This window comes from Lycorma delicatula, chromosome 8, assembly GCF_047948215.1.
Source record: "Lycorma delicatula isolate Av1 chromosome 8, ASM4794821v1, whole genome shotgun sequence".
Taxonomy (NCBI): domain Eukaryota; kingdom Metazoa; phylum Arthropoda; class Insecta; order Hemiptera; family Fulgoridae; genus Lycorma; species Lycorma delicatula.
Window position 1 is genome coordinate 53,603,246 of NC_134462.1, and position 17,728 is coordinate 53,620,973.

Consider the following 17,728-nt stretch of genomic DNA (forward strand, 5'->3'; position numbering starts at 1 on the left):
TCTTCTAATTTCAAAAATTATTAACTATTTAAAAAAATACAGTACCAGAACTAACCATACTTAAAAGAAAAGCAATTTTTTTTAACATTTAAAGGGCTAATAAATAATATTTAAGAGAAAAGTAATTTTTTTTAACATTTAAAAGGCTAATAAAAAAGAATATTTAAAATAAATGTATTTTTCTTTAACATTTAAAGGGTTAATAAAAAAAAACACATTTAAAAGGACTATTATCTTCAACCCATTTAAAATTCTCTTTAATTTTAAAGCTGCAATAGTTTCACATTAACCCATATACCGGTAACTAATTAGGAAGCTTTCAGTAGGCTATAACACAACAGCTGGCATACATTTTCATTCTAGCAAAAAAATAGAAACGTTCATATACTATAATTTCAAATAAAACAATTTATTAAATTGTTTTTTTTTTAATACATTATACTCTACGAAATTTAATTTTTAAATACATTCATTTAAAATAGGAGGCTACATTTTATATTTTGCATTCAAATAAAATAACCTGTATATAGTAAAATTGATTATTCGAACACTGCCTGGATTCGAATAACTCATTTCGATATGTTATGAATCAGAAAATATTTTTGTTCATAAAACAAGTTTAAAATATGTGTATATAAGAACAATCCAAAAATTCGAAGGACCAATTCACAAATACGTTTTTGAACTGAAGTAAATTTCTTCTTACATTCATTTTATTCTATGAAAAATAAAGACGTGCAAACAAGGTGCGAGTTACAAAGAAATAAAACGTGATTTTCAATCTTTAACTGGTTGGTGTAATATTCGATACTAAGAGATCTTAGATCATAAGCTAAACTGAAGTCGTGCGTTTCCATAGTAACAACTTGGGTTATCTTTTTAAAACATAATTTTACACCTACACATAAATTACAAATATATTGACAATCATTATTAAGATTTTACTAAATCAATGATCAGTTTGATAACCTTTGTGGCAGAGCGGTAGCGTCTCAACAGTTCATCCGGAAAGCCCCAGATTAGTTTCCCGGCAGGCCTGGAATTTTTCCACGCACAAAAATTTTCTTATTCCGAATCCACAAGCTTCGAGTTTATTAGGTGAATTATTCATACAAATTAAAAATAAATACAATAAACATTATATTTCAAATCAATGGATATTACAAATACCGAACTGAAAAACATTTCGTTCTTTACTCGATTTATAACGGTTACTTTTCTTCGTTAACTTGAATTAAGGGATCTGATAACTTTGATTATAAAATTGATTCCAAGTAAATTCAAATATTACGTTCTAATATTAAATAATATAGCCGAACTTTTTAAAAACTGAAAATGTAAATAAAACATAAAATCCGTTAACGTTTATGTAAATAACGAAACAAAAATGTGCATACTTTTTTGTATATACTTGTATAAACACTCAAAAGATAACGATTTTAGAAAATACAAATCAATTTAATAAACCTTAATATTTATTTAGGAAAAAAAATAAGTAGGTATGTATTTTTTCCAAACTCATTAAAAACATTAAAATGTTTATTTTTGAAAAGTATTATATAAAAACAATAGTATCTGGTTTGAAAAAGAAAGATCTTTTTTATCAGGGGGACCTGCTATACGTACTTCTCTCCAAGACAAATTGTCGACATAATTTGAATGGAAAAAATCAAAAGAAATAATAACAATGATATATTTAGAATTATAAAATTAAAAAAAAAAACAAAAAAAAGGAACAAAAATACAGAAAAAAGTAAATATTTAATTTTTTAAATTAAATCCTTTATCATCCAATTTATCTAACTGCAGACTACATTTAATCATCTTTTCAAGATGTGTCAATCGATTAATAATCAACTTGTCTATGCAAATAAATAAACTGCACGAACACTGCAGTTAACAAACGCACTGTTTATTAATGATCAAATCAAATAATGATTTATCTTATTACTTTTGAATCATAGTGGTAACTCAGACGGATATAAATTAGTAATAAATTATTAATTATCAGAATAATTATTAATCAAGTATAGACGAACATAATTTAATCGATGAGGCAACAGTTTCTTTAATTAGAACACTACATATAAGTTCATTTTATAACGCGATTGAAAAAACTGTTTAGTGTTCATTTATATAGTTTTTTCTTTAATTTCGAATAGAAAAACCCACCTACCGATCGTTTCCGTTATTATAAAACGAGTTATAATTAATTTACAAAGAAAACGGAAAAAATATAAGCTGACTTTTTATGCATTACTATAAAAGCTTTTTAAAATAGTTTAAACCTTTTTTAATCAGAACTTAAAAAACACATTGTCAACAATATGCACGATTATAAAATAAAACTGTAGTAATCCTCTAACCGAAATAAATCAAAGTTTTACACACAAATATTTAACAGTATATGATGATGAATGTGAGAAAAAACCCAGCAATTTAATATATAATAGGCAAGTCAATCGGAATTTTTAATAAAAATAAGTATAGTAGTTATATTAAATTAGCAAATGAGAAGAAAATTCATGTTTCTTCAACTGATTTTATCCCAGAAATTAAAAGAAACCCCATTTATCAATGAAAAGCCTTTATTTTTTTCTGTTTGGCCTCCGGTAACTACCGTTCAGATAATACTTCAGAGGGTGAGTGTAAATAATGAATTGTAGTCTTGTACATTCTCAGTTCGACCATTCCTGAGATGTATGGTTAATTCAAACCCAACCACCATAGAAAACTGGTATCCACGATCTAGTATTCAAATCCGTGTAAAAATAACTGCCTTTACTAGGACTTGAACGCTGGAACTCTCGACTTCCACAATGAAAAGTCTACTAAGACTTGATTTACAAACTGATATTTATATGTTATGCGTTTTAGTAAACCTCTTACATTAGTGCGTTCGAAAAAATTTGATAACCTTGTTGCGTAATAATTATTACAAGATTTTAATTCCGACTGCCATTTTAAGGTGAAACACAATTATCACAACATAGACGATTCTTTCACGGAAGACGTAATGGCATTACAATCAAACGGAAAATACTTAATCTGAATCGGAAATCAAAATCCGAGAAATAAATATTTAATTGATCCTTTTCTTACAATAAAAAAATCATATTGTAGACAAACATAAATTAATTAAGTTATAATTTTTAATATATCATTTTTCACAGAGGACATCATAAAATAGCCCGTTCTACAAAGGATAACGTTCTACGTTTAAAAGTTATTGAAATAAAAAAATTCTAAAAAGAAATACATATATTACAAAAAAAAAAAAACTGAAACATTTCTGATTTTAAAAAATAATCATCACTAGAGGAGAAAGATAAAATTGAAATATAAAAACAAAAAACAAAAAAAAAATCAGTATATGAAAATAATTAAAAAAAAAGAAATTGTAGCAGTGTTCATGAAGAAAAAACAATCAGTAACCCAAAAGATTATTTAATAATTAAAATTGATTAAAATAACAAAAAACGATTTTTTTATAAAATCATCGATGGAAAAGATTATTATTTTTTTATAATAAACATAAATAGAAAACTAATTTTAAAGTTTTTTTTTTTTTAATTACTCTTTTAAACAAAATTATTTTTTAATATGGTTTAGGTATTAATAATATTACATTTGTTCTATATAGTATTATTGACGATTTTCTTTTTTTGAGAATCGAAATGCATCTCAAGCAAATACATTTTTTTGTGAACTTATCTTATACGTACACTACGATTTAAGTTAAAATAATTTTTTTCAACCAATTACGATGTGTAACTTGTTTTCCCCTTATATTTATCGATCACAAATAAATTGATTTCACTATTATGTATTTTTAAATAAAGGAAAAAAATGAAAGTATGTTTTATAAATCTTTTAAAAATGCACACTTATCTTAATCGATTTTTGAAGAAACAAATTTTGTTTTGAAAAAACTGGATTTATTTGTTTTATTTCATAAAAAATACAACGAAAGAAATATAAATATAAAAACGAAGCATATAACACATCGATGATTATTGTTATCGATTTATAAACTGATAATTTAATAATAAAATATTAAATGAATATGAATAATAATCATATTAAAATAATATGAATTATGTCTGGTGAAAAGGATTATAAAAACTATGCTTTTAATTTTTTTTATGTATCTAAGAAAAAAGAATTTGTAGAAAATGGTTATAAAATCTTATTAACCAACTCAATCCTACAAGAATAGAACTTTTTTATATTAAGTAATGCCCATAATATTATTACCAAAATATCATAATAAAGCCAGTACTCAATATTAAACTTTTGAAAAGAAAATGCAACGTAACAAAAAGAGAAGAAAAAAGGGGATACAGCAGAGAAAAGAAAAAAAATTCTTTATAAATGAAGTAAAAAACCGTACTACTATTGAACTCTGACCTTTAGAAAAAAGGCCAAAGATCAAAATATATATACGTAAACACAAAATATTCGTAATAAATGAAAGAATTTTTAATTTCAGTTTTCTTCCTTAAAAAAAAAAAAAAAGGGTTTTAGTAGGCATCATACAGGATAACGTTACGTTATAATCCCTTCATATCTGCAGATAAACTTTTATGTTTTTAAGTGTGACAATCTGAACACCAATTAATCAGAAATCGCATCGCAAACATGTATATATTTCAAAAATAAGTACATTATTCTGCAAATTGTAAGACACCGAATTATTATTGTCCCTTCCCTTCATTCAGATTACTGAAGCTGGCAACCGATCGATCAAAAAGGGTAAACCAAAATCTCCAACGATCATTCCACCACTCCTACATATTCTTTCTGCTCCCAAAGACCAACTTATAATGTGCTGATTAACTTCAAACAGTAAATTTTGTCTCTGTCTACCACCTAAGTCTTTATTTTTGTATATATTTAATAAATCTATTTTTTCGTAAACCTCGCTATTAAATTTAACAACCCTAAATATCTACATATAATTTACAAAAAAATGTAATAAAACGAAACGAACATACCGGTAATCTTTATCTATAAGACACCGGTGTGTGTGTGTGTATATATATATATATATATATATATATATATATAAATACACACACACACACACACACATTCTTCGCTCTTGTTTAGAATCCACCTGTATTTACAAAATTCGGTTATTTAATATTTCTTTATTGTTTGTGTATTACTTTTTATTAATTTTATTAGTACTTTAAACATATTTTATTTTGTATATACAAAAAAAGAAGGTTTATCACATCGGATTCAAGTTAGTATTCCATAACAGTTTATTTGGTTAATTGTAATAGTCTCAAACTATATACTATCTGATTACAGATTTATTAACAATACAATTTCGTAAAGTTGCATTTTGTACTTCTAGTAAGAATTTTATTTCGATTGGAAAAATCTCATAAAAATACCAGATAAGATATAAATTTCTTGGAAAAAACAAAACGAATAGAAAAGTCTACCATGTTACGTGTTTCACGACACCGTAAAATCGATAAGATTAAAAAACAATAAATAAAAAAATATGGGTAAATTTCTTAATCTTTCTTTACATTTATGAAGAAAACGAAACTGAATAGCTACAAAAAAAAATCTTGGGTAAATCATTTTACAACATAGTTATAAAACAGAGAAAAGTTCAAAATCGTCGGCAAAGATATAACGGGCAATTTATAATGCATTAGTTGTTTAATATTTAGAAGCATGAGAGACATAACATTCAGTAATAACAAAACATTACAGCGACACAGTGTCGCCGTAATTTGTTATTAATAATTACTGAAAACGGCGAGACAGTTTGTCGGTAATATTAAAATATTTAATTCCTAAATTTTTTTTGTTATTGTCTGCTATTGGGTAAAGCCAAACGTTGAGTCATAATAATGTTCTATTTGTATGTAGTTAATTATTTTATAACATCGATTTTTTTTATAGATTTATTATATTAAAATTAATAAAAAAATTTTAACTATTATCATTTTTACTGATAATGAATAATTCTAAAATCCGACAAGTAAAATAATTTAATGATGGTATAGATTGTGATGTTTCTTTCACCAATTTATTATAATAAAAGTGTTTAGCTAAATTCAATTTTGTTAAAAAAAAAGTATTTTGATTTGTATTTTTTATTATTTCCTGGTTTTCATCATCTCATAAATAAATACTGTAATTTTACGAACTGGTTACAAACATTCACATTAATTTTATATGTATATACACAAATATAAACAAAAACTTCAATTTTATAAAAAAATTGTAGATATTCTATTTACATAATTTTAAAATTAGCTATGGTAAAACAAAATACATATTGGTTTACGTAAAATGTGGATACTTTGTAATAAATTAGGATGTAAAACATGATTAGACGACACGATTAAAGCATTATGATACAATTTTCAGGAATCAATACAAACCACCGGTTAATTGGATTTAACATATTTGACACATGTAGAAGCGGTAAAATTAAAAAAAATAGAATCAGATGATAGGCAAAGGACCACACAGAACAAACTACTGTTATGTACCAAGCAACACTGATTTATACCCTATATAGACGAGTAATAGAGAATTATTATTTTATTCAACGACTGTAATCCAAACCCGATGAGGTTAAGTCTTAAATCTTCCTAATTTTATTATATTCATCCTACTGGAAAACAATTAAGACTTTGGAAATAAATATACTTTTATGAAGTATACATATTACAATGAAAAACGTTCAAAAAAATTACTTAAACAGCTCATTTAACATACATTCTTTAAAATTATTTGCTTAAAATAAAAACTTAAGTCACAATTTAAATGAAACGTTCGAATAAAAAAAAAAAATTAGTAGCAAGGTCTCGCTCAATAACGAAAAAAGGTACATTTGCCCTAATTTAAAAAAAATTACAATAATTATCTTATAAACATATAATTAAACCGAAAATTTTCTATTGTTAATAGAAAAAACCATAATAAATAACAAACAGAAATAAAAGTTACGATGAACTGTTATTATTATGTGCATTACTGTGAATTAAAAAAAAATATACGTATTGAATTATCCAGGCATATATACTTAATAATTGTCCGGATATATTTCGGGACAATTACAAGAAATTCTATACAATTTAAGGGGATGAGCTCAATTTTTTTTTTTTTAAATTAAAGAGGAACGTGTCATGGATTACAATTCTTTTGTTAAAACATACATACAAACTATTCTTAATAACATATAAGCACTTGCGAGTGTGAATGTACGCTAGGCAAGCCTGTGTGTGAAGGCCAGCATGAACACACCCTCAATTTTTAAGTACAATACTATCTTTGTCATAAAAAAATCGAGATATAAGTGTTATTAAAATAATAAAACTTTGCAATACACAGAAGTTCGTATTTTACGATTCATAGAAATTAATCATTTTTATTATCGTATTACAAAATATATGGCGATAAAAATATTTAAATAACAGTAGAAAACCTATTAAAAGATAACCTTCAAAGATTTAAAACGCTTAAAATAAAATTTCTAAAGGAAAATAAAAAAAAAAATCTAAACAACAATGTACGGATGGATAATTCGTAACTATTGCTAGCATAAATTTAAAAACCAGCTAACGTGAAAAAATGAAATCAAACATTAGAAAATATTAATGTACCAATTCAGAAAGCGTAACACTTTAACCATCCCTAAATTAATAGTAAAAATGTTCAACAATATCAATAATAAAAAACAAACAGCAGAAAAACACACAAGACTTAACTGACGAAGCGTTTAAGATAAATAAACAATTAAAAATCGGCCAAAAACATTCATGCATCATAGTTATTATATATAAAAAAAATGTTTACAGCAAATTCAAAATAAAAAATGAATACAAAGTTATAAAAATAAAATAGGATTAGATTAGGTTTGGATTTTAATCCTGGCATAGATTAGGTATTTTCTCAATCGTATCTAAGTTTAAACCTTCACAAGTATCGTGAAAAAAAACTATTAATTTAATAATTAATATACATCGATACGCAAAGTATATAAAAAAAATATAAACTCTACATATTTTTACAAAGCAATAAATATCTTTCTTTCAAATAGTAAATATATAAATTTTACTCATTACTTTTAAATTATTTTTTAACTAAACAAAAAGTTACGTAACATGACATATTAACGAAATAAGAAATTATTTATAATAAACAAAAAAAAAGTGTTAATTTACCCATAAATTCGTATATATATATACCAAATTTATTTACTATTAGAAACCAGGTGACTAGCCAGTTTCTTATATATATATGTTTAAAATGTAGAACACAGTTAAAATTATAAAAAATTTATCACAGAACATAAAATTATTAAAACAAAACAACAAAAATAAAGTCAAAACGAACGTAATGAAAAACTGGTAACCCTAAATCCGTCGGTGCAAAACGATAGACTTAAATAAAGCTTATTTTTTGACGAATTAGCACATCACACAAAGCTATAATAATAACAGACTGTACCGACGAATGAACCGTACGAACGGAAAGGCAACGTGGGACTGAATCAAGTGAGTCGAGAGAGAAGGCAGCCTGTTGGAATACCGTGACACGACCATTACGGCGCATGCGTAAACCTCGCGCCACTCTCTTGCCTTGGTGCGGTGCGAGAGAGAAAAAAGAAAGAAAGGTACAATAAAACGAGAAGAAGAAAATTACGTATAGCGAACGTGCAGTCGAACAAAAGGACAGTGAATAGAAGTGAAACACAAAATACAAAACCACGGTATATAGAGAAACTCCGGCATATTTCACCGCGTTCAACATTACCACTACTTTTTTATTATTGTTACTATTATTATTTATTACTGTCCTAAAAATCAGTTCAACATTTTCCGCCAACACTAGAAAAAAAAAAAAATATTCCACTGAAAACAAAGTAATTACTACTAGTAAAGAAAAGAAACACAAGGAGAATAGAGATTAAACACGAGGAAAGGAGTAGTATTAAAAAACAAAGCTTTACTTTTAAATGTCAGATTTTAAGTGACAGTAATTAGAAACTTGCGTATTTTAAATTTAAAACTTTCTATTACACTTTGTTTTAAAATATAACTTAAAAATACTGTAGAAAATATGTTCTTAAAAACAGAACAGAATACAATGTTTTCTTTTTACTCAACTACATTCTTAAATGGTAAATAAAAATAATTCTTGCACAATTATGCTCAAGAGACTTGACTGCCCCAGTCATACCCAACACATACCCAGTCATCATGACCCTCAAAGTAGGTAACGCTACCTGAATACGCCCAACAATATTGCTAACAATAGATTACGACAGATAAAGCAAACTTCAACGTTCCAACTTGCAGCATTATAAGGAACCATGCTTCTAACTTATCCGCTCAAAAATCTTCTCGACCTTAAATTGAGCTTATCAGTATCACTACTACAGCATATATAAATTTCAATAAAATTGATCAAGTAGAGATTTTCGAGGCCTATAAAAGGGAATTTAAACGTAATTTCCTTTTAAACGTAAATTCATTTTCAGTTCCGGATCACAACATGCGACCGAAAGGAATATTGTAATTTTCTCTGAAAAATCAGCGGCAAAATACTACACTATAAAACATTATTAACAATAATTAAAATTGAGTTAAAAACAAAAAAAAAAATTTGTAATATAAATCACAAATATTCGTCACACACATAAGAAATGGGCTTTAAACAAAAAGACAAGGTTTAGCAAATTGTGACTAGAAAGTTCACCTCAACGGACGAAAACCGTTGAATGGGAGAGGAAAACAAATTACAAAAATACTTATAAATTAAAAATTACTTACTACAAAATATAGCGATGTATGTACAGATAAGTCTACTTCAACAAAGAATTTTGTAGTAAAGACAATTTAAAAAGATAAATTAAATATCAAAAGTAGACCAGAATAATAAATATACGTTTCAGGAAAGAATTGGAGGCCAGACCTTATCCAACAGGATCAGAGCCCCGGTTAGTTTCTCTGTACAGTCACGAATAGGATAGAGTCCAAATAGTCAAAAGACAGAGACACTTCCACCAAACCACAAAAATATCAAAACTGTAATATAAATCTGCCCCGAATACTAAGCACGAATCCAGTAAACGCGTAACTAAAACCCTCGAAAAATCAAGGGACAAATAAAAAACGATGGAATGCTAAGAAACTCATTACATAAATGAGGAAAGTGTTCCAGGTTCTTTCCAAGCGATGGGGGGGGGGATACATCCTGTGCACAATTCCGCACAAAAGATCAGAGATTTTTTTACCCAAAAACGGAGGCACCTCACCACTGATTAAAAATTTTCCATAAAATACATCCTGCAAACAATTTCTTTTTCTTGAGATAACTGAAGAGTTAAGGCTTGGTAAAAAAATAATTTTACCTATCCCCAAAATTGTGTAGCGTAATTTATTCGCCTAAAAAAATACCTTATACCTTATACAAATTAACACTTAATTGTAAAACAACTGGAGAAATGAAAGTACAAACAAAGAGAACTTTCATGCAGAAGATATCTGTTAAAATAAGACAGAAATCGTGGTAGAAAAAGCGACAACAAAGTTTTAATACTATCCTGGCATTGATTACTTGTTCTTGTATAGTTGAAAAATAATGATATATGAAAACAAACCCAAAAATGTTTTTTTTATGAAAAATCAAAAATCTATATTTTTAATTTTTCATCGGCTCCCCTCCCCACAACATACTGATAGCGACCATAATTTATTGATAATGAAATATAGATTGGGGTTTAAAAACCTGAAGAAAAGGTGTCAGATGAATCGGTGGAATTTAGAGAAACTTGATGAAGAGGAGGTAAAGGAGATTTTTGAGGAGGACATCACAAGAGGTCTGAGTAAAATGATAAAGTAAAATTGGAGAATGTTAAAAAGAGAATTCTTAAATCAGCAGAAGCGAACTTAGGCGGAACAAAAAGAAATGGTAGAAAACCTTGGATTTCAGACTATATATTGCAGCAGATGGATGAACGTAAAAAAAAATAAGAATGCTAGTGATGAAGAAAGTAAAAGGAACTATAAAAAATTAAGAAATACTATAAACAGGAAGTGCAAACTGGAGAAAAAGAGTGGATTAAAAAAAGTGTTCAGAAGTGGAAAGAGAAATGAACATTGATAAAATAGACGGAGCATACAGGAAAGTAAAGGAAAATTTTGGGGTACATAAATTAAAATCTAATAATGTGTTAAACAAAGATGGTACACCAATTTATAATACGAAAGGCAAAGTCGATAGGTGGGTGGAATATATTGAAGAGCTATACGGATGAAATGAATTAGAAAATGGTGTTATACAAGAAGAAGAGGAAATCGAAGAGGATGAAAGGGGAGAAACAATATTGAGATCTGAATTTAATAGAGCATTAAAAGATTTGAATGGCAGAAAGGCTCCTGGAATAGACGGAATACCTGTAGAATTACTGCGCAGTGTAGGTGAGGAAGCGATTGATAGATTATACAAACTGGTGTGTAATATTTATGAAAAAGGGGAAGTTTATGAAGTCATGAAAGCAGGAGCAGATAAATGTGAGGAATACAGAACAATTAGCTTAACTAGCCATGCATCAAAACTCTTAAGTAGAATTCTGTACAGAACTGAGAGGAGAGTGGAAGAAGTGTTAGGAGATGACTAATTTGGTTTCAGAAAAAGTATAGGGACAAGGGAAGCAATTATTGGCCTCAGATTAATAGTAGAAGGAAGATTAAAGAAAAATAAACCAACATATTTGGGATTTATAGACCTTGAAAAGGCATTCGATAAAGTAGACTGGAATAAAATGTTCAGCATTTAAAAAAAATTAGGATCCAAATACAGAGGTAGAAGAAGAACGATTGCTAACATTTAGAGGAACCAAATAGCAACAGTAATAATTGAAGAACATAAGAAATCCGTAATAAGAAAGGGAGTCCGACAAGGATGTTCCCTATCCCCGTTAATTTTTAATTTTTACATAGAACTAGGAGTTAATGATGTTAAAGAACAATTTAGATTCGGAGTAACAGTACAAGGTGAAAAGATAAAGATGCTACGATTTGCTGATAATACAGTAATTCTAGCTGAGAGTAAAAAGGATTTAGAAGAAACAATGAACGGCATGGATGAAGTCCTACGTAAGAACTACCGCATGAACATAAACAAGAACAAAATGAAAGTAATGAAAAGTAGTAGAAATAATGAAGCTGGACCACTGAATGTGAAAATAGGAAGAGAAAAGATGGATGAAGTAGGAACGATATAAAATGCCGAATAGCACAGGCGAAACGAGTTTTCAGTCAAAAATATAATTTGTTTACATCAAAAACTAATTTAAATATCAGGAAAAGATTTTTGAAAGTATATGTTTGGAGCGTCGCTTTATATGGAAGTGAAACTTGGACGATCGGAGTACCTGAGAAGAAAAGATTAGAATCTTTTGAAATGTGGTGCTATTGGAGAATGTAAAAAATCAGATGGGTGGATAAAGTGACAAATAAAGAGGTATTGCTGCAAATCGATGAAGAAAGAAACATTTGGAAAAATATAGTTAAAAGAACAGACAGACTTGTAGGACACATATTAAGGCATCCTGGAATAGTCGCTTTAATATTAGAGAGTCAGGTAGAAGGAAAAAATTATGCAGGTAGGCAACGTTTGGAATATGTAAAACAAATTGTTAGGGATGTAGGGTGTAGGTGTACAACTAGCACTAGATAGGGAATCTTGGAGAGCTGTATCAAACCAGTCAAATGACTGAACAAAAAATAAAATAATCATTTAACAAATTTATTGCCTTCAAACCTAAAAAAAATGTTTTTTGTCAACGAATGTTTCTGTTTTACGTTGAGTATCATGAACACTAGAGAGATACAGTTCTGGGACCTGTTTTATTCAATTTTTCAGATCCAGAAACATAAGAAACCATCAAATTTAACCCTTATATAATGCCTTAACAATTTCAGTGTGATCTCATTTCACCGGGTGAACTGAAATCCGGACGAAATTTTTCGCTAGCTGATAAAGCGTTTTCAGACATAAGTACGCGTGAACTTTTTTCTCATTATTTCAAATTCTAGAATCAGTTCCTAAATTATTTCCTTTTATTCCTGAATCAATCTGTATATTAAAATAAACCATGTGCAATACAGTAAAGAATATATATACCGCCGAACAGAAAAACAATAAGATTCAACTCGACCTCAGTCTAAAGTAACATATATAAATAGAATACATTTCTCAATTCCAGAAAGCAGTGAAACGAAAAAGCTTTCCATATGCATGAAAAATAAACAAAAAAGTAAATCAAAAGAATTGTTCAAGTCAATTGAAGCGCAAAAAAAATCAAACAAAAAGATAAAACGTGAATCAAATGTTAGAAGAAATAAAGACAGAATGTCCAGGAAAAAAAATAGACAAGTAAGCTATATTCCCATCGCCGACAAACGTACACAATTTTATAGTTATACGGTAAATAATAAAAGCATGCAAACATATACAGTAAACAGTAAATAGAGCTCAGTTTTAAACGAAATTTATGGCCAGATGAAATAGAAAAACAGACAGGCCCGCTTCCTTTAATATCTGTTATCGAATAACTGCATTAAACAGACACCATTTTAAATGATTGTTTAAAAAAAAAATGTATCCGCAAAACAAAGATAAATTTAAATCACAGATAATATAGTGCTATCATTTTAAAACATAATATATTTGCATTATATTTTAACAGAATACGTTTAACTTTTCACATAATATGTTCATTTTTCAATAAAAGAGATTATTAATTAAAAACTTTTTTTCTATAAAAATGTTTAATATGAAATGTTCTTTAAAAAATTGATATAAAGCATATATAAATAAAGATGAAAGACAGTTTTTACTCTATTTGCATAAACTCATAAAGTTCTGCTTCTCGTCTGTATAATTCCCTTACAATTTAAATATTCTTGACAAGCGAACCCTGCATTATAAGCAAAAATATTAAACATTTATTCAAAAAAAAGTCAAGTCACTTGATAAATTATTTTCCTAATTTATAAAACTGAAACGGTTTTTTAAATGTAAAATTAGGCTAAAAAAATAAATTACTGAATTTAAAACGTACATAAATAAATCTCTTACCAGAATATCATTTACAAAGATATGTTGATTTTTAATAAACGAAACGTAAAATTTAATTTTACTAGTAGTAATCTATAGTCTTTAAAATATGTAAGTTATATGTATAGCATCATACTTTTTATATTTTCTAGTTGATAACTGGTAAAACGGCGGGGACACTCGTAAATTTTCCAATACCGGATTTGTTTCATTTTGTATTACAACAGAGCGGAAGAATACAGTCCACAGCAACAGACTACGTGAAAACCTTATGAAATATATACACATACATTTCGATATTTCCATTGATAAGAAGAAAACCTTATCGTTTTCGTGTCAAATGTTTAACGTTTTTCGCGAGTTAGATTTTTAGCGGACTTATTTTGTCGCGGCCTGATTTCTATAATTTAGCTTACATTTTTTATGAAAAAATAAACGTACGCCAGACATTAAATAAAAATTAATTTTATGCGAAAGAAAAATTTGACATGCCATCTGACAAAGGAGAATGGTATGATTTTCTTTTAAAAAATTGGAGCCTATTCTATGTTGACTAACATCCAGAAGAAAAGTGTCTTACATTTAAATTGACAGAGGTAAAACGTGTTGTTTAGATCTAAAAAACACTCAAATTTACTAATGAATTACGGGTGGAAGGATAATCACTTCCTTTAGAAGACCTTAAAAATATCCCTTAGGATGAATTAACGACCTTCCCTCTTACGGAAAAATCATCCTTTTATCACATCCGCTCATTTATTGCTATCCTTGACTCCTTCCACCCGACGGTAAGCCACCACCGGTCACTAAGGAACTATAGAGTTTTCAGGACGTACTGCATCCATGCAGTTCCGAGGAAGCAAGTAGCCGTGTCCATATGGACATAAATCTGAAATCAATTTGCTAACCGGTGAATTAAGCATAAGCTTCAACTTTAAGCTGAGGTACTTTTAAGGTAAATCTAAGCCACTTAATGGTTTTTTCTTTCTTTTTTTTTGATGCAATAAGTTAGCTTTGTTACCAGTTGAGGCATGATCTACTGATTTAACAATACATGACGGAAACCATCTACAATTTTTTTTTCTATAACAAATTTATTATTGTGTATTATTCCAAAGAGACTTAATTAAAATGAAACCATAACTGTTAGAAATCTTGACTATCATTAAGAAATATTAAACTATATCCTCTACCACTTCAAAGATATGAAAAATCCTTAACAGTTAAACTTTTTCATATTGCTTATTAGGCAACAATTTTTTTTAAAACCTTCGATTAGAGACCCGCCCTTCTTTTGATGAAAAGCGAAATTCATTTGAATTATTGCTTATTTAATATTATACTGTAGTACATATTAAACACGGTGAATAACCAACAGGTTATTATCACACGTAATAAATACAAGCGATCTAATGCCGCACTGTTTCAAATTATATATAAAAAACAAATACCATACAACTGAAAACGACTTTTACATTAAAAAAAAAGAAAAGATATCTCGACCTAGGGCTTTTTGACTCTTTCATATTCGGTCAAGAATTTCTTAGCGATAAATATTACAGCTCATATTTTTTTCAATACATTTTGTCTAGCATAATTTTATTCATACGCTCCACCCTCATCCGTAGACGAAAAACATTATTTTTAACGATCTTACTAATATTACATTGTAGAACAAGATAATATAACTGATTCCTAGTTTTCTTTAAACAATGCAAATACTGTGTATCAAATTTGTACAGAACACAACTATAAAACAAAAATTAAACATACACTGAATTAAAAAAAAATATATATATAAATATAAAACACATGAATGCATTTGACATTGCTAATACATGGGATAGGAGTATCTTTATTATGAAATGCAACAAATATGTTTACTTACACTCGGTTTTATGTAAAGAAAAATAGAAGGGAACTGACTCACCTGAAAACAAACAAATATTCCAAAATTAATTTTAAATTCGAACACAATTACGTGCTTGAATTAATGTAATAATAAAAAACACATGAAGTCAATAATTACGAAAAATAAATAATATATTTACACTTTTTTTTTCCTGTTTAGCCTCCGGTAACTACCGTTTAGATATTTCTTCAGAGAATGAATGAGGATGATATGTATGAGTGTAAATGAAGTGTAGTCTTGTACAGTCTCAGTTCGACCATTCCTGAGATGTGTGGTTAATTGAAACCCAACCACCAAAGAACACCGGTATCCACGATCTAGTATTCAAATCCATGTAAAAATATCTGGCTTTACTAGGACTTCAACACTGTAACTCTCGACTTCCAAATCAGCTGATTTGGGAAGACGCGTTAACCACTAGACCAACCCGGTGGGTAATATATTTACACGTGTGTGAACATACATACGCACGCACGCATACAGTCTCATGAAAAAAAAATAAAAAGAGACCATGTTGAACAAATACTTTTTTTTAATTATTTTTAATAATTGATTTTATTTCTATGTATTTTCCAATATTAAATAACTTTTTTTGATCGGTAAAACATCAAACAAGAATAATAAACACTAGAACAAGAGTTATAAATGGGTAATAAATATTGGAACATCACCACTAGTCTGTTTTCAAAGCGCACACCGTTTTCCGTAAGGGATCTCACGTAAGCAAAAGAGAAACCACCGCAACAGTCTTTTGATGTATTTCTTTCGGTTGAGTAAACACTTCACATCTAAACCCAGATTTAATGGTTATCGAATAGACCCGAACATTGGGAAATCTATGAGTAAGTGGTTTACGGACCATTTTACATTGCAGCGCCTTGCAGTTCTGCTGAGGAGAGCCGAATAGGTGGACGTGGGTTGCTTTGTGTGTCCCATCCTCAGCCGAGTTAGAATGACTTTTTGTCTTTTCTGTTGTTTGGGATAAAAGGTTTCTCGAACACGTTTCCCCAGGTGCCATGAAAAGCCGTGGGAGGACTTAGCAGCCAGAACTTATTCCACAGAGTAAATTATAAATTTTGTTACTGGCAATTTAATGAAATTGTTCTACGTCAAACCTATATAAAATATATAGGATTTGTAACACCAATTTTTGGTGTTTTAAAATAATTTTCTAAAAAAACTAATGTATGGAATCTTTTATTCAATTTTTCAATCAAAAATCATATGAAATTACAAAACTTATGCCTTAATTTAAAAGCTCCGAAGAATTTCAATATGCCTTTATTTCACTTTAGAAGCACAAATTAGGGAAAACTTTTTCCCAAGTTACAACTAAAACGAATCGTTTCCGTACTCATATTTATATGAATTTTTTTCTTCATGTTACTTCTAGAACATGTCCTGAAATTCTTTCCGTGTTTTCTTCAGACATTCTCTCTCTCTATTTGTATATATATATATATATATATATATATATATATATATATAGCTTAATAATATAACTATGGTATACGCAGTATTTCTAATGATTAAACGTTTATAGGTCGAGGAGTGTTACAACAAGAACACTCCCTCAACATTTTTATTCAGATTGTAACATAATTTATACGTTATATACACATTATGTCAGTAATAAAATGATCTACTATTCCACAGACAAGGAAAATATTTCATAGTTGCCAGGATCAAAGGAAATCGGAATTTAGTTCA

The 17,728-nt window shown here is 28.3% G+C and overlaps 1 protein-coding gene across 5 annotated transcripts in view; it reads right to left on the reverse strand.

Annotated features, from left to right (window-relative positions):
- Nucleotides 1-17,728, reverse strand: part of trc (Serine/threonine-protein kinase tricornered) — a 594,883-nt gene that overhangs the window by 361,009 nt on the left and 216,146 nt on the right. For 2 of the 5 annotated variants that reach the window (XM_075372907.1, XM_075372909.1), the window contains exon 1: nucleotides 8,202-8,513. The exons of 2 other annotated variants lie outside the window; for them this stretch is intronic. The gene's annotated coding sequence lies outside the window, so the exon portion shown is untranslated. Of the gene's footprint in view, nucleotides 1-8,201; nucleotides 8,514-17,728 lie in introns of those variants that run through there. One more of the 5 variants, XM_075372908.1, reaches the window with a different exon arrangement.